Here is a 27,185-nt window from a genome sequence, read left to right on the forward strand (position 1 = left end):
GCACCTGGAGTGCTGAGCAGGGTATCAGTCTGATGATGGCATCCACGACAGGTGTGAGCAACTCCGTAAGTCTGTCAGGACCACCGTTTCGACTCTGGCAGATGGCGGTTGGAGGTGATCCTGGCGGTGGTGGCGTGTGCCTCCTGCGGTGATGCGACGTCCGGGCCGGTCAGGACTCGATTTGATGTGTGAGCCCTGGTGTACTGCAGTTGAGGCCGGAGGCAGTGGAAAGCGCAGGGCCACAGACACATGGCGTTGATGACCCTAAGGCCATCGCCTCAGAGGCCATTCAATATCTCAGAAGAAGGGGTCCCAGACCTGACCAGCACAGAGTTAGTGGCCCCGGATGCACTGCAGCCGGCATAGGCCCCCAGCCACGGGGCAATGACTTCAGTCAGATGGGCCATGCGACCTGAGACAGTCCTCATCAATGTCCAAGGTGTATGTTACGGAGGGTTGCGGGGGACAGGGGAAGGTGTCATGATGCAGAGGGTGGAAGCTGTCCGGAAGCAGCAAATGGAGGGGTGGAAAGCCACGGCCTCGTTTTCGCCACAAAGTCAGTATCACCGCCATGATGGCGACAACAACCCCATGTCCATGGACTCAGTTGCCACCAATGTCCAACCAGAAAGTGTCCATGGGTCTCGGGGAATAGACATAGTGGCACCGGGGCTGAAAGGGGATGCAGTCTGCAATGAGGCCTGTACAATGACATCAAGTCAACCATAAATAAATCAAAGCTGAATTCGACAGTGTGTGTGACCTATTCGACCGCCGTGTAGGCTGGAGGCAGCAGTCAGCAAGGGTCCTCAGCCCCGTGTCATTGGGATGCTATGCACATGGTTGGTGCCACCTGACCGAGGGGAATACAGTGAAGTAGTATCTTCATTCCTGTGCGTACACGGACAACGTATGATCAAGACTCAGTTCCAAATGTGTGACCTACTTGTCCGTAGTGTCGGCCGAAGGCAGTAGTCAGCAGGGCACAACAGACATGTGTCGTAAGAATGCCATGGACAGAGTTGGTGGCACCACTTCGAAGGGAGTACACTGATATAAAATCTGCAATGAACATATGTACTCTGCCATTGTGTAATCAAGACTCAGTTCCAAATGTGTGACCTACTTGACCGTGGTGTAGGCCGAAGGCGGCAGTAGAGTACATCAATGAGAAAGGACTAAAGTGGGCCTGTGTCGTGGAGGCCGTGATGGTCTGAGGAGGCGGCCAAGGTCAAGAGGCCTTGGGCTTGGAGCTTGCTCAGGCACATGGTGGGCCCTCCTTGACACATGCCTGTGTCGGAATGTGATCAGTGTGGCCTGGCTGCGCAGGGGCGGGCTTGACGGGTTCGGGGTCCAGCAGCCCAGGGTACAGCAGGCACACAGGATCGCAGGCAACTCGGCTCACGAGGACTCGTGGCGTGGTGAGAGGCGCTGCCCTGGCAGAGACGTTGAGCTTTCTGGAAGAGGACCACGCCTAGGGCTACGTGACCTGGCATACGCCGGGGCTTCTCACTCGGCAAACGCTTACTGGGAGGACGTAACAGGCAACATTTCCACTAATTCCACCACTGGCTGAGGTGACATGGTACGTCCACTGTCTACTACACTCCATACACCAGAGGTGTATGTCGCCATGGATATGGGTGTGTTCGGCATACAACGCTCTGTCCAGCACATCTCCGCAACTCTTGCCATTGTGTACTTTCCCAATCATGGTTCTCCTGCATCCTTCACACATGCCTGGTTGCCACCTCTCCCCACATTTGGCTAGTGTGTGGCTGAGGTGTCATGCTGTTGATGGCTCATGTTAACGGCTTGCCCAGGTTACCATTGTTAGTTGTTTTGTCGTGTCTGGTGGGTGGGCATGTTGTTTTGCATGTTGGTTGATGATTTTGTGAAGTGTGCATTGCCAGGGTCGTGAGTGGCATGGTTGTGAAGTTGAGGGGAGGGGGGTGTTCATTTGGAACTTGCCAAGGGGCTGTGCATTTCCCTTGGTGCCATCCTGGGAATGCTGGTTGCTGATGGACTGTCAGAGGATGACATTGGTGGAGGTTCCACGGTGTTCGGATGTTGCCTGCACATTGATGTGAGATGTGTGCTTTCTGTTGCGGTGATTGTGTGCTGTGTCACCAGGGGGCACAGGTAGGAAATGTGTGCTGTGGATTGCCTCTAACACGTGTGTGCATCCAGCTATAGCGTATGATCCTTGCTTGGTCTTCAGCGGATCCTGCGCATTGTGTTGGATGTATAGGGACTGGGGTACCAGGCTGATGGTGATGTCCAGGACAGGTGTGAGAGACTTGGATGTGGCTGGCTGTGAGACTCCGCCAACTCTGGCGGGTGTTGGTTGGGCGTACCAGGGGCCAACAGGTGCAAAACAGCCAGCAGCTTTGTGTGGGGTGGAATGTTGGTTGTCCGCTGTGTTGGTGCCGTTGGCCTGTTGGGGGATGTTGGTCAGGATGCGTACGATGGTTGTCCTTTCGAGCCTGTAGTGGGCAATGACATTGTTAGGTGTTGGGTCTGTGAGGGTGGTGCGTTTCCTGGGGGTCCGCTGTCTTTGTGCTGCCTCTGTGGTGGTCCGGGGGGGTTCCGGGTGGGGGTTGGGGTCCTTGGGTGGTGGCGGTGGGTGTTGTGGCCCTCTTGGGTATCAGGGCCACATGACCAGTGGCTCCATGGCATTTGTTGCCCTTCCAATGTGGCTGTGGGCTGGGCTCCCTTTTGTGGTGCAGGCTGTTGTCCGACTTTGCACCAGGTCTGAGCAGGTGTTAGTTTCCGGGTGCTAACGCACCTTATCACCTGTTTTGTGTTCTTATCGCCGATCTGGCTGGTTGTTGAGAATGTTGAAGTGTGGTGTTGTCGCGGCTTTTCGCACGGGAACGCCTTTTCTGCCTCTCATTAGCAATAGTTGCGGGGGTCATCTGTGGTGATGTTTTTTGCGGCTGCTATCGCGGGTATACTGGTGCTGTGGGCTGTTAACACCAGCTTGTGATTGGGGCGATAAGTTTATTGCAACTTTGGCTGTGATAAAGTGCTGTCAACTCGGTGATAGATCCTTGTGAATATGCCCCAATGTGTCTTGTTCTATAGCTGTGTAGAGATTGTGTTTTTAGCTTACCTCTGTCTCCATGGGGGGAATTTCAGTGTTTTCACTGTGCCTTCTTTATCCCGTGCTCCAAGCGGCCTTGTTCAATGGTCAGGAAGGATGTCACCCCCCCCCCCCGCCCCTGGCAAGGGTTGGTAGATTGCTACATCTTGTTTTTCCAGGCTAGTAATGACCCTTTTTTGTCTTTACAGCACCTCTGTGTTGTGGCTCACCGTAGAGCACTGACAGCCCGAGGAAGACATGCCCGTAGGAGACGGGCGTAAGGAACTACATATCCCAGCGCGCTTTGCGAGATGACGCTCCGACGTCATCGCGCACGGCGCGAAGACGATGAAAAGGAACTTCCGGCATCAAGCGGGTGCCGGTTATTTTGGATTTCCAGGTTCGAGTGCGGACGAGATCGAGTGCGGACGATAGTGGCGTTCTGGTAGGGGTGCTTCGCACCAGCCTTGACTTCCCGCTGCCTTTGTCGCGCACTATTGTGCGTGTGGTCCGTGATAAAAATCCGAGGGTGAAATAGAACCGCTGCGGTTCCGTTGGACGCCTTTCCAAGGCATTGCGGGATCGCCCGAGCGGTGAGACATTGCACTGTGTTTTTGGTAATTGCATCCCAGCAACTCCAAGGATTGGAGCCTTTCCTATTTTTTCCTCCTGTCAGAGGGAAACCTTCTCGGAGAACGAGAATAGGCCCACCCGCTGGGGGTTCTCTTTAGTTCACGCTATCCCAGGAGTATGGGAGTAGCGTTCTAAGTTTGTACAGAAGACGGTGAAGGAGCTGCAGGCACCGAACAGGGCTTAAGCTTCGCTGCACCTCAATTGTTTATTTGTATCCAACAGGGGCGGAGAGGACTTCTGACATACGTCCTTCCCCACCCCCTGTTATACCCGAGGTTCAGGAATTGTGGTCACGAACTGCTTTGTTCCTCGGCTCTCCAGGTCTCCCAGTCAGGAGTGCTTTCTTTCCTTTACAGGTACAGCAGGGGAAAATAGGGGAAACATTGAGTACGGGAATCTAGGGGTTGTCCTAACCATATTGCCTTGTGCTTTTTCTTTCAGATCTCCCTCCCCGCAGTCCCCTTCCTTTCCTTCCCTCGCCTGATCACCCTTTTGTGTCTGTCATATACATACCAGACCAAGGGGCGATCGGGAGGTGGACCCCTTACAGCATCGTGCGACCCTGAGGACGTTGGACTGCGACAAAATAACCGGCCCACGAATAGCAGTCCTCCCAGTCGCACGGTGGGATGGCCACCTTAGAGGACGTATTGGCTGCTTTGGCCCTGTTACAGGCTGGCACCCCCCGCGCTATCCCAGCTGCTCCGGTGGTGGTAGAAATCCCCACGCCTGTTCCGTTAGCCACTCCTGAAAGATATAACGGGGATAGCGGGAAATTACAGGTCTTTCTCACACAGGTAATGCTACACTTCACCTGTAAGGCCCGGGCATTTAACACCAACCATTCGAAAGTCGCCTTCTTGCTCTCCTATTTATCCGGGGACGCTGCACAATGGGCCGTTCCATTGGTGAGAAGAGACGATCATATCTTGTACGATTGGAACGCCTTTTTGATAGAATTTGAGAAGACCTTTAATCGACGAGCGGCCACGCTCTCAGCCGACAGAGATCTCCTGGAGTTGCGTCAGGGCAATCGGGACGTCATCTCCTATCTCAACGATTTTAGGAGACTGATTACGGAAACTGAGTGGCCTGAAGGGAAACATGCGGCAATCTTCCACCAGGGTCTGAGTGAAGACATGAAAGATGTGTTGGCTCAGATCGACCCGCAACCCTCCTCCTGTGAAGATCTCATTAGTTTGGTCCTAAGGCTGGACCATCGCATGAGCGAACGTAAAGGGGAGCACCGAAAGAGGGAGAAACCCGTGCCAAGCGTGGAATACTCTCGATCTACGAACTCCGGGGTACAGAACAAGACAGAGCCCATGGAAATAGGCGCTGTTCGTTCCCCGCTATCGGCGGAAGAAAGAGACTACCGGAGGAAGCGAGGGCTGTGCCTGTACTGTGGTCGAAAGGGTCATTTTATACGAGAATGCAGCCTAAGGCCGAAGGTCCCCCGTCCAGAACAAAAGGCCGCGGTAACTCGCACAAACAGCTCTACTGCGGGAAACGACTCTGCTTAAAGGAGGAGGAAGGGAGTCCTTTGAGCGCAATGTACGTCCCTTCTTTGGAGGATTTACCCCTCCACAACAAAAACCACTTCTATGTCGAAGTACACATCCTGGTGGACGAGGAGTGGATTCCGGTTAGTGCATTGGTGGATTCGGGGGCCACGGGGTGTTTTATGGATCAAGCCCAGGTGGTAAGGCTAGGGATCACCTTGCAAGAGAAGGACAAGCCTGAAATGGTGTTCGCCGTAGATGGGAAGATGTTGGAGTCCGGTCCGGTGAGATATCATACCGAGCCATTAACGATGAGACAGGGGACTGAGCATCAGGAACTTCTTTCCTTCAATGTCATACCGGCACCCCATTATGGATTAATCCTGGGGTTGCCTTGGCTGCGTCTCCACAACCCTCTCATCAATTGGCAGGAGAAGACCATATGTTATACCTCAGGCTACTGCTTGGCTAATTGCAATGGCGCACCCAAGAACCCAGCCTCATCATTGGCTATCTGCTATCAAGTAGCGACTGCAGTAGAACACGCAGTCACCTTACCAGACGCATACCAGGAATACGAGGACGTCTTTAATGAGGATAAGGCCGAAGTCTTACCACCGCATCGGTCATACGACTGTCAAATCGACCTGATCCCCGGAGCGGTCGTTCCAGCTGGACGCGTATATGCCCTAACGGAGCCCGAAAATAAACATCTCAGGGAGTATTTGGATAAATACTTGAGCTTGGGCTTTATACGAGTGTCGAAATCTCCCGCTGCATCGCCTCTCTTTTTTATCCCTAAGGCGAACGGCGAGCTGCGCGCGTGTGTGGATTTCAGGGCCTTGAACGCCGTTACGGTGAAGAACCGGTATCCCCTTCCATTAATCAACGTCTTGCTGGAGCAGGTCAAAGAGGCAGTGATATACACACGTCTTGACCTAAAGGGGGCATACCATCTGGTCCGTATGAGGAGAGGAGACGAGTGGAAGACCGCATTTAAAACGCGCTTCGGTCTCTACGAATATTTGGTTATGCCGTTTGGGCTGTGTAACGCCCCAGCGGCGTTTCAGTTCTTCTTAAATGATGTCCTTCGTGAACACCTTGACCGTTTCGTCGTCGTATATATAGACGACATCCTGATCTACTCTACGGACACCAAAGATCATCCACAACATGTCAAGACCATTCTGCAAACCCTGCGACGACATCACCTCTTCTGCAAGATCAGTAAATGTGAATTTGGGGTATCATCGGTAGAATTCCTAGGAGTAAACCTCACCCCTTGGGGTCAGGAAATGTCGGAAAGAAAGGTAATGGCCGTAAAAGAATGGCCAACCCCACGTAACCTTAGGGATGTGCAGTGTTTCCTGGGGTTTGCAAATTTTTATCGTCGTTTCATCGACCGCTTTTCAGAAGTGGCCAGCCCTCTCACGCAACTGCTGCGTAAACAGTCGACGTTTCAGTGGACTGAAAAAGCCCAAAAAGGATTCGAAGAGCTAAAGGAAGCCTTTTCGACAGCCCCGGTATTGGCTCATGCACACCCGGAATACCCCTTCATAGTGGAAGCGGACGCTTCCGACACCGCGGTGGGAGCAGTCTTGTCACAAAGACATTGCGAGACAGGACGTTTACATCCGGTGGCCTACATGTCCAGAAAACTGAACCCCGCTGAATGCAACTACAATATTGCAGAAAAGGAGCTGCTAGCCATCAAGAATGCCTTCAGTGAATGGAGGCATCACTTGATGGGCGCCCGACATGTAGTTACGGTCTACACGGACCATAGAAATTTACAGTTTATGACTGCAGCCAGACACCTCACACCCCGTCAAATGAGGTGGACACTCTTTTTCGCAGGGTACAACTTTCTTGTCACTTACAGACCCGGAAAGGATAACAAGAAAGCAGACGCTTTATCCCGGCAAGCATCCCAAGACATCACCTCAGCTGCTACTACAGGAGCCATAATCCGCCCAGAACACGTAATTGGGGCGACTTGCACGGATCCATTCTTAAAGAGCGTATCACAGAACGTGCGGACACCAAAGTGGAAGAACTGGCTGAAAGACAATCCTGATTGGAAACTAGTACAGGGGCTACCGATAAGAGGAAAACAACTGCTCCTGCCCATCAGATCCTTACGGCTACAAGCGTTCAAATGGTGCCATCAACTGCCCTGTGCAGGTCACAACGGCAGGGAAAAAACACTTGACAGAATCCTGAGACAGTTCTGGTGGCCGTCGGTTCGGAAGGATGTGATCACATGGGTCCAGGACTGCGGGGTTTGCAATCAAATGAAGGCTTCCCATACCAAACAAGCAGGTTTATTGCAACCTCTTCCCACACCCGACCTCCCTTGGGAGAACATCTCGGTAGACTTTATTGTGGGTATGCCGCGTGATAAGGGATGCACAGTGATCACGGTGGTGGTGGATTATTTAACGAAGATGGCGCACTTCGTCGCCTGTAAAGCTCTGCCCTCGTCAGGCCAGTTGGCGCATTTGCTCTTGGAGAACGTGGTGCGCTTACACGGATTGCCTAGAAAGATTATTTCCGATAGAGGCGGCCAGTTCACTGCTCATTTCTGGAAGGCCTGGTGTTCAGCCTTGGGAATCGAATCCAACATATCCACCAGCTTCCACCCCCAGACGTATGGGCAGACAGAGCGGGTTAACCAAACCCTTAAGCAATACCTTCGGTGTTACTCCAACGCTTCTGACAACGAGTGGGTGGATTTCCTATGGTTGGCGGAGGTAGCATATAACAGCGCTACGCACACGTCCACCAAACTTACACCTTTTTATTGCTCTTATGGGTTCCATCCTTGGTTTTCCCCTTTCCTGAATCCAGCGCAGGTTACCAAGATCCCCGAGGCGCAGAGTAGGATAGAACGCATACAAGCAAACTTACTAGTAGCAAAAAGCAATCTAAGGGCTGCGAAGCGCAACTACAAGGCATCCGCGGACAAGCACAGAAGGTCAGGGCCTGTTTATAAAGTAGGTGACTACGTGTGGTTGTCCACAAGACACATACGTTTTAAACGCTTCAGCATTTTCAATCCCAAATTCATCGGTCCTTATCGGGTGCTTCAATTGGTAAACCCTGTGGTAGTGAAGCTATCCCTACCTTCCTCGTTACGCATCCATCCTGCATTTCATGTATCCCTAGTGAAGCCCGCACGGGTAGGGCCCGATCGAAAGCCTGCCCCAGTGGTGGTACAAAGCGAGGCAGAGTACGAGGTGAGGGGGGTGTTGGACTCCAAGATTTACCGCAACAGGTTGTGGTACCTCCTTGCGTGGGAGGGTTACGGGGAGGAGGAAAATTCTTGGGAACCTGCCTCCCAGGTCCACGCTCCTAAACTCGTTGCCCTGTTCCACAAGAAACATCCCACGAAAGCGTGTTTATGTCAGTGCTCTTCGGGGGAGGGATGTACTGTTGTGGCTCACCGTAGAGCACTGACAGCCCGAGGAAGACATGCCCGTAGGAGACGGGCGTAAGGAACTACATATCCCAGCGCGCTTTGCGAGATGACGCTCCGACGTCATCGCGCACGGCGCGAAGACGATGAAAAGGAACTTCTGGCATCAAGCGGGTGCCGGTTATTTTGGATTTCCAGGTTCGAATGCGGACGAGATCGAGTGCGGACGATAGTGGCGTTCTGGTAGGGGTGCTTCGCACCAGCCTTGACTTCCCGCTGCCTTTGTCGCGCACTATTGTGCGTGTGGTCCGTGATAAAAATCCGAGGGTGAAATAGAACCGCTGCGGTTCCGTTGGACGCCTTTCCAAGGCATTGCGGGATCGCCCGAGCGGTGAGACATTGCACTGTGTTTTTGGTAATTGCATCCCAGCAACTCCAAGGATTGGAGCCTTTCCTATTTTTTCCTCCTGTCAGAGGGAAACCTTCTCGGAGAACGAGAATAGGCCCACCCGCTGGGGGTTCTCTTTAGTTCACGCTATCCCAGGAGTATGGGAGTAGCGTTCTAAGTTTGTACAGAAGACGGTGAAGGAGCTGCAGGCACCGAACAGGGCTTAAGCTTCGCTGCACCTCAATTGTTTATTTGTATCCAACAGGGGCGGAGAGGACTTCTGACATACGTCCTTCCCCACCCCCTGTTATACCCGAGGTTCAGGAATTGTGGTCACGAACTGCTTTGTTCCTCGGCTCTCCAGGTCTCCCAGTCAGGAGTGCTTTCTTTCCTTTACAGGTACAGCAGGGGAAAATAGGGGAAACATTGAGTACGGGAATCTAGGGGTTGTCCTAACCATATTGCCTTGTGCTTTTTCTTTCAGATCTCCCTCCCCGCAGTCCCCTTCCTTTCCTTCCCTCGCCTGATCACCCTTTTGTGTCTGTCATATACATACCAGACCAAGGGGCGATCGGGAGGTGGACCCCTTACAGCATCGTGCGACCCTGAGGACGTTGGACTGCGACACTCTGTTGGCCAAAGAGTGGGTGGGTTGGTTGGGCCCCACCCTCGCTTCACTCTGCCTGAGGTTGTGGGGAGGAGTTCAATGTATTTTGTTTTAACTTTTTTATTTCTCATGTTTGTCCCTCCCAGCTTTGTGCAAGGGCTGGGACAGTTGACTGGATTGCCATCCCCTCGCCACACTGCCAAAGTATTGGATAGAAATTTTGGCTTTTCATTCATTTCCGGAGTTGTGATAGGTTCGGGAATGCAGACTTGTACAACGACAGGAATGTTCTTTGTGACCCCACCTCGCCTTCTTTCTTAATAGCACAGAAGGGGGTGATTTATGAGTAATGTTTTTGGAATGGGGCAGCACCTCTATGTTTCCCCAGTGTCCTTCATAAATGTGAAGAGGACACAGAGGTTTTAAAGGCCATTATTGCTTGAAGCCAAACATTCTTAATAAATAATGAATGGGGCATTAATGCTGCTTACTCACTGTGGCCATTTACACTTACTAATAGCTCAGCTCACTGGGATTACCTACTGTATAGGCCCTCTGTCAGGGACTGTGTTTGGCCATTTATGTTTATTCCTGCCTGTGGCCATTCACGTTAATTCCTTACTTAGTCAATTGGTTCTCAATGTGAAAGGCAAATGGTGTTTATTACTTCCTGCAGCCATTATTTTTTATTAATGCATGTGCCATTAAAACACCATACTTTCTGGGGCCATTTATGGTTCCTAATGTCTGGAACAATTCATTATCCTTAATGCCTAGGACCACTGATTATCATTTTTGGTACGTTGATTAACACTCATGACTGCATACACTTAAGGTTAATTCTTGTTACTCACTGGGACATTGTTAGAAAATGGCCCTTTCTGCAGGGTCACCTCCACACATTTTGCTTTCTGCCTCCTCTTTTCTGACCTCGTTTTTGCTGGTATTAGGACTCTGATCACTTTACCACTGCTAACCAGTGCTAAAGTGCATGTGCTCTCTCTCCAAAAACATGGTAACATTAGCTCATACCAAAGTGGCATATTTAATGTACTTCTAAGTCTCCAGTAATGTGCACTGCATGTGCCCAGGACCTGTAAATTAAATGCTACTAGTGGGCCTTCAGCAACAATAGTACCACTCACTTAAATAGCCCTCCAACCATGTCCCAGGCCTGCCATTGCAGAACCTGTGTGTGTTGCTTACACTGCCATTTCGACCTGGCTATTAAACCATTTGCCAGGCCCAAGCTTTATAGTTTTATTCCTATTAAGTCACCCTTAAGGTAGGCCTTGGTCAGCCCTGAGGATGTTAGATATGTATGTTAGGGATTATCTGAGCTTCTTGAAGGACAGGCTCTTGAGTAGGCTGCAGAGGGTGTGTAATCCTTGAAGTGGTGGATCGTTATATCATTGGTTGCTAGGCACTGGTTCCACTGCACAAGATATAATTTGAGCCGTTTGTAGTTGATTGAGTAAGGGCGCGTGTACAACTGGAGGCTTGCAGTAAACTGACAAATATACCAGGGTATCTGGAGAGAGTTTCCATTTTGACTGCCAGGAAACAGTGGAGTTGCTGGACTATGAATGTGCCAGTGAGATATGTACAATACTTTCAGGTTGACTCAGTTGGGTTTGCCAGTACCTGGGTCTGGGTCATTTACCCTGGGCTCATGGAGGACAGGCAGGACAGTGAGCCGGGGCTAGTAACCTTTGGGGAACTACAGAGGGGCTCTCCTGTCACCTCTCTTGTTGTAGTTAACCTTGCCTGATGGCAAGCGTAGGAGTACTGGACTATACTCTCTCAGAGAAGAGACAGGTTAGTATCCAGCAGTGGTTCCTGGTGGGGGACATTGAGGTGAGTGTGCTGGGCTGCCTCCAGGCCATAGACACAAGACCTTCTTACATCACCTGTGCCAATGTTACCTCGCTGATCAGGCAAAGATAGGGAGATGGGCTCTGGTTTCTCAGAAGAGGACCAGACATACAGCCAAGGTTGAGCTCTGTGAGTTGGGTCCCCAAAACAGTGAGAGGTCTACTTCCTCAGTTGGAGACAACAGTCAGCCCAAGACTGCAGTAAGAGACTACAGTCTGTGGCTGAGGGTGAGAGCTCAAAGTCCAAATGTTATTAATTTAAGGCTTGCCACAATGCCATTTAAGGTCTTTAGTAAGAGCCCCTATGGTATTCAACAAAAGGTTTGGCAACTAGGTTGATTTGCTGCTCCATCATAGACGTTTTGGTTTTTATGATACAATTTGCTGGTAAAACCTGTGTGCTGATTTTAAATGTTCAAGGCATGTTATTTGATGGTGAAAATAGTCTGTTGGAGGCAATGGGCCTCTCTAGTAAAGCCTGCTGGCAGGTATTTTGTTACTTTGAATCGCACATATTATCTTGGCAGGCAAGCGTTCTATTGTTGGTGAACCCCTCTGACAAATTGTTGGGGAGAAAGATTTAGACCGTGGTCATTTTTGTGATTCCCTTAAGTAGAGTTTGTGCATTGTTTTACCTATTATAATTGTGTACATAATTGTACTTTTGTGTGTACTATCTGAATGTGTATGCATTAAAGTACTTTTTCCTTTCAAAAGTTAGAGGAATCTGGCCATTAATTTATTGAGTGGTGTTAGAAATGGGGGTCTCTTGTTGGCAATGGTTTGCACCTTTGTCCAAGTAGGGACCCTTGTTTCTAGTCAGGGTAAGGTAATTACACCCTTGGACAACACCTGCTCAACCCCTTGGTAGCTTGGCACGAGCAGGCAGGCTTATCTTAGAGGTAGTGTGTAAAGCATTTTTAGACACATACAGTCTTTAGACCCTCTCGGGTGAGTAGTTGCGCTTAACAAACTCATGATTGAGTAATACAGTGAAAACACTACAAATGTACACCACACCAGTTTAGAAAAATAGTCAATCTTTATCTAAACCAAACAAGACCAAAACGACAAAAATCCGCAATACATATACCAGGATAGCCTAAAAAATAGGTTGTTCACACAAATAAAGCTCGTAGCAACAAATAACTCCACCTCTAGCTACTATGACGTTGTGACAGATGAAAATCTAAACTAAGGCACCGACCGCGAGGTGCCTGACGTCGGGTGTAGAGTCACACCAAAGAACAGTACCTTGGCAAATGCTGAAAGCAAAGACGGTGCACAGCATCAGGGAGGTGAGGCTTCATTGGTGCCAGGTGGCGTGGGTTCCTTACGACCACAGGAGAGGTGATGCATTGGTTCCTTACAACCCCAGGGGAGGTGAGGCCTCAGTTCCTTACTGAGATGCAGGGAAGGTGAGGCGTTGGTTCCTTACTGTTGTTGGGGAGGTGAGGCATCGATTCCTTACTGTTCCTGGGGAGGTGATGTTGCAGTGGTGGCAAGGCATCGATTCCTTCTGACTGTGCAGAGTCGATGGATTCAGGATGTTACCCACATCCAGAATCGGCTCCACAATGGTGAAGCACCAGCGTTGATGAGGTCGGGGCTGTGGTGCTTCATTAGTGTCACGAGCGGTGCCCTCTTCTCTGGTGCAGGCAGCGGCCTTTGCATCTGAGTTAATACGGTGTGGCATCAGCAGGCGCCAGGGATGTTGTACAAGTCGGGGCGGTGCATCGTGCTCTTCACGAGTGGTGCCCACGGCTGTGTTGCAAGTCGCAGTGTCACTCGCTGGCATCGGTGTTGCAAGTTCATTCTGTGGCAGATGAAACAGCAATACCAGATGCGGGAAGACAGAGGCAGTTAACTCTTTGTGTCCCTGTGACTTCAGAACAGGAGCCAAGCTGTACTTCAAGCCCTTGGAGAACTTCTTCAAGCAGTGTTAGAAATGGGGGTCTCTAGTTGGCAGAGGTAGGTACCTTTGTCCAAATAGGGACCCTTGCTTCTAGTCAGGGTAAGAGGGATACACACTTTAGATAACTCCTGCTCACCCCCTTGGTAGCTTGGCAGGAGCAGACAGGCTTATCATAAAGGCAATGTGTAAAGTATTTGTACCAACACTCACAGTAACACAGTGATAACACCACAAATGGATACCGCATCGGTTTAGAAAAATAAAGTATCTTAATCTAAACTTAACAAGACCAAAATGACAAAAATCCAACATACAATTATTAAGAAAAATGACTTTCAAAATGCAACTGAGTCCATAGAAAACTATGGATGCGTGATTTCTTGCAAAGTACCTGTCCTTGCGACAAAATTGACCAAACAAAACAGCCGCAGCGATGGGAAGCATTGAAAAACAAAGAAATGCATCGGTTCCTGAGACCTTCATGGATGCGATGCGACAGTTCCGCTAGACACAGGGGAGCGGTGCATTGAGACCGATCTGTAGGGGGAAGCGATGCATCAATTCTGAGATGACTCCGATCCGTGGGTGATGTGCCGGGGAAAACTTGCTGCACTGGGATGATGAGTGGAAATACAGGATGCGGCAGCGAACTGTGCATCGAGCGGCGCTGAGTCGATTTTTTCAGCCGCAATCTTTCAATGCGTCGATTCTTGCAGCCGCGACAGGCGCTTCGTCTGTTTCAGCAGCAGTGCGGCGATGCAGGGAGATTCTTCTCGCACCACGGTGTTGCATCGAAAAAAACTGTTGCAAGAAGAGCGATGCATCGGTTTTCTTGTTGTTGCATTTCTTTCCAGCTCCCAGCAGCAGAAACAACCTCCAGAGGCCCACACGGTTATAGGCACTCCTGACAGGTCAGAACTCCCACCAAGGAAGTTCAGGGGAGCTGGGGGTGAAGTCTTTGTGTTCCTAAACTTAAAAACAGGAGGCACGCTCTACTCAAGCCCTTGGAGACTTTCCTCAAGCAGTTTTGTCCTATCTGGTGCAGCTGTCCGGCAGGAGTTGGAGACAGCGTTGTGTAAGGCAGACAGGGCCTATTCATGTTCAACGGAGAACTCCTCCCCCTACTCTGACTGCAGCCCAGGTCTATTCAGCCCAGCCCTGGCTCATGCAGGAAAGGCAGGACACACATCAACCCCCCCGGTGGCTGTCTGAGAGAATGCACCTTCCCAGCCCCTGTCACTGCAAAACCACACAGTCAATAAACAAACAGGCAGAGGAACACAGAATGGTTAAACAACAAAAAGGCCTATTTTCTGAAAGTGAAACCTACCTAACCCAGATAGGTATCTGAGAACACTACATATAAGTCACTTAACTCTAAGAGGACATAAACTTAACACTCCACATAAATAAATAGTTGGAAGTGAAACAATTCTTGAACTATGTAAACCACAAAAGAATCACTGTATCCAATCTTTCAGAAATTGATCAGGCATGAAGAGTTGTTCAATCTGCTTTCAATTCCGTGTGTTGCAGATGAAATCAAGTCCATGAAGGAAACTCAAAAATTGCTTAACATACAGCATGATGATCAACAGAATGATTTCTCCCAATGCATTTTGGGCTTTTTCACTAGCCCATTGTCAGGGGAATCTAAAAACATTAACATCTGAATCAATGACAATAACTGCTATTGAATTATGCAGTATCAAAGATAAGTAAAGAATGAGAAGAGCTCATTGTAGAGCAGGACAAATGCACTGAATTTAAACAGGCTGTGGACATAGAAAATAACCTAAGGTGACCAAAAGTGCTCAAAAGAAGAAGTTAAATGCACGATAAAGAAAATGTGGGTGTTGTGTCGAGGTTGTAAAGGAAAGAAACCTGTGTGCAATGTCATTCTTACACTGAAAGTGCTACCCAAATGCGCCATAACCAACTCATTGACATGCAATGATGTGATGGAATGCTAGTAAACATAATAACTTGGCATACCTTTAATGATAAACGTCAAACCGACCGACTCAGTGTCAAAGCACTCTCAACTGTAATGAAAATTGCATCATCAAAGTCTAAAAACCGCGGGTCTTCATACAAAGAAATAATATACTACTGGCTTGCTGATGCCTTACCAGATTGTAAAATCGTACATAAACAATGCTGAAAAACAGAAGTATGCCAAAGAACTGTGAACCAGTGGGCCCAGACGCGAAAAACGCACCAAGCGAGTGAATCCGTGTGCGCGACTCGGGATTGTTTAAAGAACGCCGGTAAAGACATTCCTGATGTACATCGTAGCTATAGAAAGGGGTCTGCACATAGTGCGTCGTGTTCAGTGAAAGAAGTTAATAAAGTATGCCCGAAAAAAACTACAAGTAATAGGTAAAAATGTTAAATCATGCAAACGTGCTCAATCAAAAGTGAAAATTGAATTAATGTGCAAATGTTAAATGAACAATACAGCCTATACATTTCTAGAAAAACAGCAATGAGTACCTATGCTAATACAATAATGTACCTATCTAATAATTACAGTAATGAGTATACACTAAAGCTGACGAATCCATGTGCTAATAACATTTTTATAACAATCTGGTGCAACAGATGAAAAAGAAACATATGTTTAGTGCAATAAATGAACATGAAAAACGGAACAAAAGTGAATAATGCAGGTCGAGGTGACAAACAATAATGAGATTAAACTAGAGTCAATAACATATATCCCAAATGTGAAAACGAAACCATAAAACAAAATATGGCATCAATGAATAGAAATAAATACAAGTGAATCCATGCAATAATGTATATCCACAATAGCCACTCACAAAAAACAGGACAGTTTGAATTTATCATTAAGCCCTTTCTGAAAAAGGGTTTCCATGAACCATATCAAATGCGTCTCATGTTGAGACAACAATCTAGACATGTCTTTCTCTGGTAGGAAATTAACTATTTCTAGAACACTGAATCTTAATTGGGCTATGGTGTGGTTGTGTATCAACCACTGCTGTGACAATGGTGAACTAAGAGTCTTGGTCCTTATTCTACTCTTATGCTCGGTTATCTGAGTGCATAATGCACTTTCAGTCTTTCCAACATAATGTAAGCCACATGGGCATTTGATGACATAAATGACATGGTGACTGTTGCAAATGGCCGTGAAATTGAGCATAATGGGGCAGATTTATAATAACTGGCGCATCCCTGCATATCAGCAGGGATGCGCCAGTTATTGTGCGCCACAGCTCCGCCACCATGGATGCGCCGCATTTACAATGCAGCGCACCATGGGGCAAAAACGGCACAGATGCGTGACGCATCTGTGCCATAAAAGTGGCGCATTGCTGGAGTTGCGTCGCAAGCGCGACGCATCTCCAGCAATGCTTTGGGGGGACCTATCTTCACAATGTTGCGTCAATCCTTACGCCTGCTTCAAGCAGGCGCAGGGTTTTGACGCAGCATGGGCTCAAAAGTGACTGAGTGAAATCTTGTAGATTTCACTCAGCCACTTTTAGGAGGCGTTCCTGTGGTGGAACGCCCCCCCAGCACAGGTACGCCTACTGCTGGCGCAGGGCTTTACAACGTGACGCATCTCGCAGATGCGTCACGTTGTAAATGCCCCGCAGCATGGCGCAGGATTTGCGCCGCCGCTGCGTCACAAAAGTGATGCAACGGCGGCGTAAATGAGGCGCAAGGGCCTTATAAATCTGCCTCAATGTTTTTACCAGATCGTGGATGAGATATACTCTTGCCCACCATAACATTGTTGCAGTGAGAACAATTCAAACATTTAGTCATCCCTTTATGAGAGACTTGGATGGTTCCTGTTGGACCTGTCAGCTTTAGGGCGTCTCCCCCTACATTTTTGACCTTTTTGCCTTCCACTTTGACCATACATTTTTATTGGACTTAGGACTCCGGGCGCCTTACCACTGCTAAACAGTGCTAAGGTGCAGGTGCTATCCCCTAAAAACATGGTGGCATTGACATACCTGTCACAGGCCCCTGCTACCGCAGTGAGGCCTACCCTTCTATAGGCTAACAGTGGGAACCCCCCTTATGGGATAACTTCTGAATTGGACATAGGAAGTATGTTGTGTTTTGTATGGTTCGAATCGTAGCGGGGAACCCTCTCTAGTGGTGTATTGGGCATTACTACTGTAGCAATCCCACTTTTAGAAAGTGTACATTTTCCTGCCTGCACTTAGTGTGTGCACTACAGACTCCCCCCTCCCATCTGCATGCTGATAGCCATCCTGGGCTGTGAGGAGGGAATGGTGATTCACACCTTTGCACTTGAATAGGCTGGGCCCGGCTGCCCCACAATAGACTTAACGACCCTGCCTTTGCCACTGTTGACAGCCAGGAGCCAGGTCAGGGAAGGCAGGGAACACCTCAGAAACCCCTAGACCCTTCCAGAAGCTTCTACCCCCTTCCAGTGACTGGACACCAGGGTATAAAAGGGAGAGTCCTGTCCACACATCTTGTCACACCACTGTACCAGGAAGAATCTCTGCTGGAGTGAAGACTGCTGCTCCAGGAGGATTGCAACCCTGCTGAGGCTGACTGCTACCAGGAACTGCTGCCCCAACTTGCTGAGCTGCCCTACTGCCGGCTGATCTTGCCTTGCTAGGTAAGACTAAAACAACATCTCCAGGGTGTCTTCACGGCTGACTGACTGCCCACCCAGTTATTGGGGGCTCGCAAGGACACTACAGACTACAAAGACTGTCCCTGCAGCACCGTGCACGTGGAACTGCATCCAATGTTAATTCTGCCTTGTTTGAAAAGGACTGAGTGTTTGAGATCAACCACCGTGCGGTGTGCGGTGTGCGTGGGGCTGCATTCAACTGGGGGAGGTCCACCGTCAACAAAATTGCCCTGAGATCATCGCCGTAGGCCCGAATCAGACCGCAAATAAAACTTCCCCCGAGATCACCGCCGCTGGCCTCGAGTCTGCAACGGGATTGTTATTGCCAGCGAGGAAGCCGTGCCCCATTCCGGCATCGCCTGGCAACCGGGACTCCACCCAGGTGCATCACCACAGACGTAAGGACCGCCCAGTGGGACGTCCACAGCGAGTCGCGGAAAAGAACTGCGTTCGCTCTCGGGAGGGCAGGTCCGCCCCCCTGTGCAGCATCATCGTGAAGGAGGAATCCCCGAAGGCAGCAGGAGCCTCGAGCGGATATCGGCCTCGTCCTCCCCCCAGGTAAAGGTTCCGCATTGTGCTTGAGCTACTGTGCTTGGTGTTGCCTTGGGCAGGTTGCGGGACAGGGGATGGGCGAACGCCTACCTTCCACGGTCTGCCGGGGACTGTGTGAGTAAAAACGCCGGGGACTGTGTTGAACTGATAATGGACCTGCCGGAGACTGTCCTCATTTAAATAGCGGGCCGCCGGAGAGTGTACTCAATAAACTGATTAGTGACTACGTAACTAGGGGCATGCTTTTACTGCGTCTGGCCCAGGAGTCAGCAATTTCCATGCTAAAGCAGATTAACGATTAAAAGGGGCACCGCACACCAATGACAGGTGCTAAAGGGCTTGTAACAATACGATCTCAGAGCTAAACCAGTCTTGGCAATGTCACCTACCAGGCCCCTGTGACTGGCTTGCATCTGCCTACAAAATTACAGCATTTACAAGATTGTTTGTAACAAGAACCCTCCAGAGAACCTTTTGAAGACACTTTTTCCTGAGAACCTTTTTATTGTAGACGTTGGATTCTTGCCGTTTCTGAGCTTGACAAAATTTAGATAAAGATATTTTTATTTTTCTACATTGGTGTGGTGTCCTTTTTGTGGGGGAGGTCACTGGATTGCTGTGGGGGTGTGTTGCACAAGTATTTTACACATTGCCTCTCAAGTTAGGCCTTCCTGCTCCGCGCCAAGCTACCCTGTCGGAAATGGTGGTCTAGGTTGCATACCCCTGCCAACTAGAGACCCCAGTTCTAACAGTTCCCCCAGGTTGTGTCAAGATCTTCATTAGATTGTGCGAACGTTTGTATGCAAATAAAGGGGGATTAGTGAACATGCCATGACACTCCCGCTCAGTATGGAGTAGATCCCAACGATTCAACACTATTCTCCTAATCAAATAAGAATGAGTAGAGTAAGTGGAAACAAACACCTCTCTAGTCATAGTTTTCCTCTTTTGAATCTTTTTTAGGAGATCATTTCTATCCAGGGACAGAGCTCGAGCCTCAGCTTGATCAACTACTTCACGAGGGTAGCCCCTAGCCAAAAAATTGTGTTTGTATTCCTGAAGAGTCTTAAAACAAAGGTCATGATCAGAGGTTATCCGCCTGATCCTCATGAATTGAGAATATGTAAGATGCCGCTCTAATACAGCAAAGAATTGTTACGGTCAGTAGATTTTCTAAATACCCTAGTGGTGATGGTTGTGGTAATCGTTCCATGCAAACGTCCAAATATATAATGCTCTGGGAATCTATAGTGACCGTTAACTGAATTCTTGGATTCTTAATGTTCAATTGCATGATCCGGCTTTCCAGATCGCTGCGTGTACCCTGCCAAATAATTAAGATGTCATCGATGAAAGTTCGATTTACTAACAAGTGTCTCATCCAATTGGTGTCAGAGAGTATGTATTCCATTTCAAACTTCATCATAAAGATGTTGGCATAGCTGGGAGCACCTGAAAAACCCATTGAGGTTCTGTTTGCTTGAAGATAAAACCAATCCTTCCATTTAAAATAACTGTGAAATAAACAAAAGTGTAGGAGTTCAAGAAAACAAATCTTATTTGCTTGAGGTACCTCATGTTCCAATAGAGCCCACTCATTCGATTCAATGCCTTCAAGATGGGGTATCAAAGGTGAACAAAGCCACCACGTCCACCGTATATAACCAAATCTCCACAGCGTCAGGGAACTGCACCTCCTTCAAAATCTGTAACAAGTTAGTATTATCTTGCAAGTACGAAGGGCTTGCTTGAACAATGCGTTGTAAAAATGTGTCAAGATACTGACCCAACGGTTCGTGAATAGAACCACAACCAGATACAATTGGTCTGAGGGAAGGTGTTAGACCTTGCATCTATGGCGTGGTTTCCCTTGAATTTTTGCCTCTACCTCCTGTATTTTTGACGCTGTGCTGGATTTCGTTTTTGCTGGTTTAGATGCTTTGGCCACTTTGTCACTGCTGATCGGTGTCAAAGTGCAAGTGCTCCCTGAGTAAATTGTTATATTGATTGGTTATCCATGATTGGTATATTTGTTTCACCTGTTAGCTCCCAGTAAAGTGCACTGATTGTGCCACCCACAGGAGTAGCCCTAAAATGGTGTCACAGGCCTGCCACCGCATTGCCTGGGTGCAGTTGCTAATTGCCATGCTGACCTGACCAGTGTCCACACTGGCCAGACCTAACCCTTCCCTTTCTGTACACATTGAACACCCCTATGGAGGGCCCTAGGTACCCCTCTGGGCAGGGTGCAGTGTATGTGAAAGGTAGAGCAAGTACTGGTGTAGGTGATATGTTCTGGTAGTGAATTACAGCCATTTTAGTTTTTCACTATTGAAAGGCTATCTTGCCCATAGGCTATAATGGGGAATGCTGAGTATAATGTTTACCTGCATATCTTCCCATAGGAGCAAGATAGAAAAGTAAAGTCTGGTATCCCTGGACTCAGAATTTAATAATACATCTTTTAGGAAAGATGTTTTTTAAATCCTGTGTGTGAAAACAGCCCTTTTAGAAAGTGGCTGTTTTCTTTGCTGCCCTTTCTGTGTGCCTTGGTCTGTTTGTGAATTGACTGTCTGGTTTGTGAGTGACAGGGACAGGGGTTGCTCCCAGAGGCTGGATGAGTCAGCCCAGGGCTGAATAGGGAAATTCCCCTGTAGATGGGTGGGAGGAGTAGCACCTGAGCCTGAATAGGGCTGTGCCTGCCTTCCACAATGCTGGCTCCACCCCCTGCTGGGCGGCTGACGACCCTGCCCCTCTCTCTCAAAGGAAAGAAGAAACCAAGTAAACAGAGTGCTCCAGGACTAGCCAGAACTGGTTCTGACAAGGCCAAGGCCCCTCTGCCTGCAGAGGACAAAGGATTTTGGGGTATAAGTATTGGGACCCGGACTACAGAAAATTAGATCATCTTGGAATCAAGAAGGAACCTCTGCCAAGGAGAAAGCTGGAAGACTGAAGAAAAAGGACTGACCTGCTGTAAGGCTGACCTGCAGTTGTTTGCTGCCAAAGAAAGGAGAAGGACTTTGCTGTGTGCTGTGTCCCCTTGCTTGAAGGAATCTCCAATGGCCTGGGTAGAGCTGGCCTCCTGTCAAGAAGTCCCACGAACAAAAGGATTTCACCCCCAGTTTCCCCCTGAAATCTGCTGTGTGAGTTCTGCCCTTCCTAGAGTGTTTGATCCAATTGTGGGGCCTCTGGAAGTTGTGCCTGCTGTTGGGAAGCTGACCAAGAGAAAAGAAGTAAAAGATCTGCAACTTTTTCACGCACCGCCGGCTTAGCGAGAAAATTTCTGTCGCCGCGAAGATCGTCGCAGCGCCTGTCGCCGCTGCCACGTCAACGCCACATTCATCTTCGGAGCGCATCGGCCCCGGAGTGGGAAGATTCCCATCGCTGTGAGTATCGTCGCAGAGCCTGCCGCCGCTGAATGAGATCGTCGCACCGCTCGTTAGCGTGCCGCATTTCGTCGCTGCGAACATCGTCGCAGAGCCATCGAAAATCGTCGCACCGACCGTTTGCGGGCCGTATTTCGTCGCATCGTGCCTTTGCGAGTAAATTTCTACCGGAGAAGCTACGCCTTGGAATCCATACAAGTATCGCCTCACTCCCCATACAGACTGGATTTGTGGGTTGTCGCATCGCCTCCGCAGGGTCTCAGGACTGATGCTGTTGCTTGTTTTTCGACACCTGAGCACCGCTAGGAACTTTTATCGCATCACCAGGTACTGTTGGCTAAAATCGACGCTAATGTGGATTATTTTGTTGCTAAGCTAAGAACTCTTTTTGAAACCATATTCCTGAACTGTGTATGTTGGATTTTTGTCGCTTTGGTCTTGTGTAGTTTATATAAAAGTACTTTATTTATCTACACTGGTGTGGAGTTCATTTGTGGTGTTTTCACTGTGTTACTGTGAGTGTTGGTACAAATACTTTACACATTGCCTTTGATAAGCCGGTCTGCTCGTGCCAAGCTACCAAGGGGGTGAGCAGGGGTTATCTAAAGAGTGTATCCCCCTTACCCTGACTAGAAGCAAGGGCTATTTGGACAGTGGTACCTACCCCTGCCAACTAGAGACCCCCAGATCTAACAGAAGGACTCAACAAATCTTTGTGTATTTTCAGGAGCATATATAGCCTCGGTCTACGCGGGTAGAGAATCCACAGGAGCTCTTTTGTTTTGTCAGAAATCCATTCCATGTCAATATCATGAGACAGTATGGATGAAAGCAAAGTTTGGAAAGATGCAGCCGGATCTTCAAGCAAAGGTAAATAAGTTGATTCATCTTTCAAAATAACCTCAATTTTATCTTCATAGAATTTACGATCCATTACCACTAATGCGCCACCTCTGTCATCCTTATTAAAATATAAAGCTTCATTCAATCTTCAGTGACTTCAAAGCTGCGCTCTCACTTTTGGACAAGCTTAATGGCGTTGAAGGCTTAACAGGAAATTTTGACAAATCTTATTTAACAAGAATCTCAAACGTGTCTATGATCTTGCGGGAAATAGGAGATGAGAAAGTACTCTTGGGCTTAAATTCACGATATTCAAAGCCTTGTTCAGCCTTAGGTTCTGTGTTCATGGTGGAAAAGTAATAGCGGAGGCGCAATTTCCTAGTGACTCATGGAATTGAACAATAAACATCCTAGAATTCAGTTCACATTCACTATAGATTCCCAGAGCATTACATATTTGGATGTTTGCATGGAACGATTGGGCACAACCATCACCACTAGGGTATTTAGAAAATATACTGACGTAACAACTCTTTACTGAATCAGAGTTTCCATCCTTGGTCTTTAAAGTGGCATCTTCTATATTCTCAATTCATGAGGATCAGGCGGATAACCTCTAATCCTGACCTTTGTTGTAAGACTATTCAGGAATACAAACAAAGATTTTGGCTAGGGGCTACCCTCGTGAGGTAGTTGATCAAGCTGAGGCCCAAGCTCTGTCCCTGGATATAAATGATCTACTAAAAAAGATTCAAAAGAGGCAAAATATGCCTAGAGAGGTGTGTGTTTCCACTTACTCCACTCATTCTAATTTGATTAAGAGAATAGTGTTGAATCGTTGGGATCTTCTCCAATCTGAACCTGATTTTCATGGCATGTTCACTAATCCCCCTTTATTTGTGTACAAACGTTCACGCAATCTAAAAGAGATCTTAACACAACCTGCAGGAGGCATCCAAGTCTCTCATAAAGGGATGACTAAATGTTTGAATTGTTCTCATTGCAACAATGTTATGGTGGACAAGAGCATATCTCATCAACGATCTGGTAAAAACATTGTGCTCAATTTCACGGCCCATTACAACAGTCACCATCTCAATTATGTGATCAAATGCCCATGTGGCTTACATTATGTTGGAAAGCCTGAAAGGGCATTACACACTCAGATAACAGAGCATAAGAGTAGAATAAGGACCAAGACTCTTAGTTCACCATTGTCACAGCAGTGGTTGGCACACACCCACACAACAGCCCAATTAAGATTCAGTGTTCTGGAAATGGTTAATTTCCCTCCAGAGAAAGATATGTCTAGATTGTTATCTCAACGTGAGACACATTGGATATGGTTCATTGAAACCCTTTTTCCGAAAGGGCATAATGATAAATTCAAACTGTCCTGTTTATTGTGGGTGGCTATTGTGGATATACATCATTGCATGGATTCACTTTTATTCATTTCTATTAATTGAAGCCATATTTTGTTTCATGGTTTCGCTTTCACATTGGGGATATATGTTATTGACTCTTGTTTAATCTCATTATTGTTTGTCACCTCAACCTGCATTTTTCACTTTTGTTCCGTTTTTCATGTTCATTTATTGCACTAGACAAATGTTTCTTTTTCTTCTGTTGCACCAGATTGGTATAAACATTTTATTAGCACATGGATTCGTCATCTTTTGAGTATACTCATTACTGTAATTATTAGATAGGTACATTATTGTATTTCCATAGGCACTCATTACTGTTTTTCTAGACCTGTATAGGCTATATTTTTCATTTAACATTTGCACATTTATTCAATTTTCACTTTGGATTGGGAACTTTTGCATGATGTAACATTTTTACCTATTACTTGTAGTTTTTTTCGGGCATACTTTATTAACTTCTTTCACTGAACACAACGCTCTATGTTCAGTCCCATTTCTATAGCTACAATGCACGTCAGGAACATCTTTACTGGCATTCTTAAAACACTTTCCCGTGTCGCGCACACTGATTCACTCGCTTGGTGCGTTCTTTGCGTCTGGGCCCACTGGTTCACAGTTCTTCGGCATACTTCTGTTTTTCGGCATTGTTTATGTACGATTTTACAATCTGGCAAGGCATCAGCAAGCCATTAGTATATTATTTCTTTGTATGAAGACCCGAGGTTTTTAGACTTTGATGATGCCATTTTCATTACAGTCTAGAGTGCTTTGACACTGTGTCGGTCAGTTTGACGTTTATCGTATGCCGATTTATCATGTTCGCTAGCATTCAATCACATCATTGCATGTTCACGAGTTGGTTATGGCGCATTTTGGTAGCACTTTTAGTGTAAGCATGATATGGTACGCATGTTTCTTTAGTTTACAACCTCGATACAACACCCACATTAACTTCTTTATCGTGCATTCAACTTCTTCTTTTGATCACTTTTGGTCACCTAGGTTATTTTTCATGTCCACAGCCTGTTTAAACTCAGTACATTTGCCCTGCCTTACAATGAGCTCTTCTCATTCTTTACTTATCTTTGATACTGCATGATTCAATAGCAGTTATGGTCATCGATTCAGATGATCATTTTTTTAGATTTCCCTGATTAAGGACTAGTGAAAAATCCCGAAATGCATTTGGATAAATCATTCTGTTGATCATCTTGCTGTATGTTAAGCATTTTTTAAATTTCCTTCAAGGACTTGATTTCACCTGCAACACACAGAATTAGAAGCAGATAGAACAACTCTTCATGTCTGATCAATTTCTGAAAGATTGGATACAGTGATTAATTCGTGGTTGACATAGATCAAGAACTGTTTCATTTGCAACTATTTGTTTATGAGGAGTGTTCAGTTTATGTCCACTTAGAGTTAAGTGATTTATATGTAGTGCACTTAGTATTCTCAGATACATATCTGGGTTTGGTAGTTTTCATTTTTGAATTAGGTGGCTGGCAGAGCCGCTCACTAGGTGCACATTTTATCAGTATGTATTTTGGAAGAAATTATTATTTTGTTTGAACTAGTTTAAAAAAGTGCATTTCAGCTGTAGATTTCTTTTATTTTCTAAAAGTGGCATTTTCAAACACACAATTTAAAAACCATCTTTGGTAAAAGATGTGTTATTACATTCTGAGTTCAGAGAGCCTAAAATCTATTTTTCAATCTTATCCCTATGGGACGATATGCTTGTAAAATGTTACAAAGCATTCCCCATTCTGTCCTATGAGGCAAGATAGCCTTTCAATAGTGAAAAACTGAATTGGCAGTATTTCACTATCAGGATATGTTACACACATCAGTAAATGTCCTATCTTTCACATACACTCTACCCTGCCCTTAGAGGTAACTTGGGCCTACCTTAGGGGTGACTGACATGTAAGAAAAGGGAAGGTTAGGGCCTGGCAAGTGGGTGCATTGCCAAGTCTACATGGCAGTTACCAACTGAGCATAGACACTGCACTGGCAGGTCTGAGTTACCGTTTCAGAACTACTCATGTGGGTGGCACAATCAGTGCTGCAGGCCCACTAGTAGTATTTGATTTACCAGCCCCAGCACACTTTGTGCACTTTACTAGGGACTGACCAGTAAATCAAATATGCCAGTCAGAGAGAACCAATCATATTAACAATTTACACAGAGAACACATACATTTTAGCACTGATCAGCAGTGATAAAAAGCCCAGAGTCCTAAAACCAACAACAACAGGTCAGGAAAAAATAGGAGGAAGAAGCAAAAAGTTTGGGGATAACCCTGCAAAAAGGGCCAAGTCCAACAGGGAGGATACACAGCACTCAACAAAGTCATGTCCTCTCCTTAGCAGAAACAGCCACTGTAGGCCAACCCCAGACAGCACTCAGCAAAGGGGCAGTACCTCTCCTTCAGCCCACCCAGCTCTTCTCCTCGATAGAGGTTCCTCTTGAGTCCAGAAGTATTCTAATGCTCTGGATCCCAATATTTCGGTTCAATTTATCCTTGTTCTTGTGTCAGAGAGGCTCTGTGCTCAGTCAAAACCAGTTTTGTCCTCTCTGGTCCAGCTTCCGGGAAGGAGGTGGAGACAGCATTGTGTAAGGCAGACCAGGCCATTCAGGTACAAGGAAACCTCCTCCACCTACTCTAAATGCAGCCAAGGTCTTTTCAGCCTAGCCCTGACTCATCCAGGAAAGGTAGGACACACCTCGACCCCCTCAAGTGGCTGTCTACAGTGAATGCACATCCACAGCCCCTGTCACTCCAAAGCCTGGCAGTCAATCTTTCTAAAGTGGTATTTTCAAACAGACAAATGTAAAAATCATCTTTACTAAAAAATGCATTTTTATATTCTGAGTTCAGGCATACTAAGCTCTAT

This window comes from Triturus cristatus, chromosome 7 (assembly GCF_964204655.1).
Source record: "Triturus cristatus chromosome 7, aTriCri1.1, whole genome shotgun sequence".
Taxonomy (NCBI): domain Eukaryota; kingdom Metazoa; phylum Chordata; class Amphibia; order Caudata; family Salamandridae; genus Triturus; species Triturus cristatus.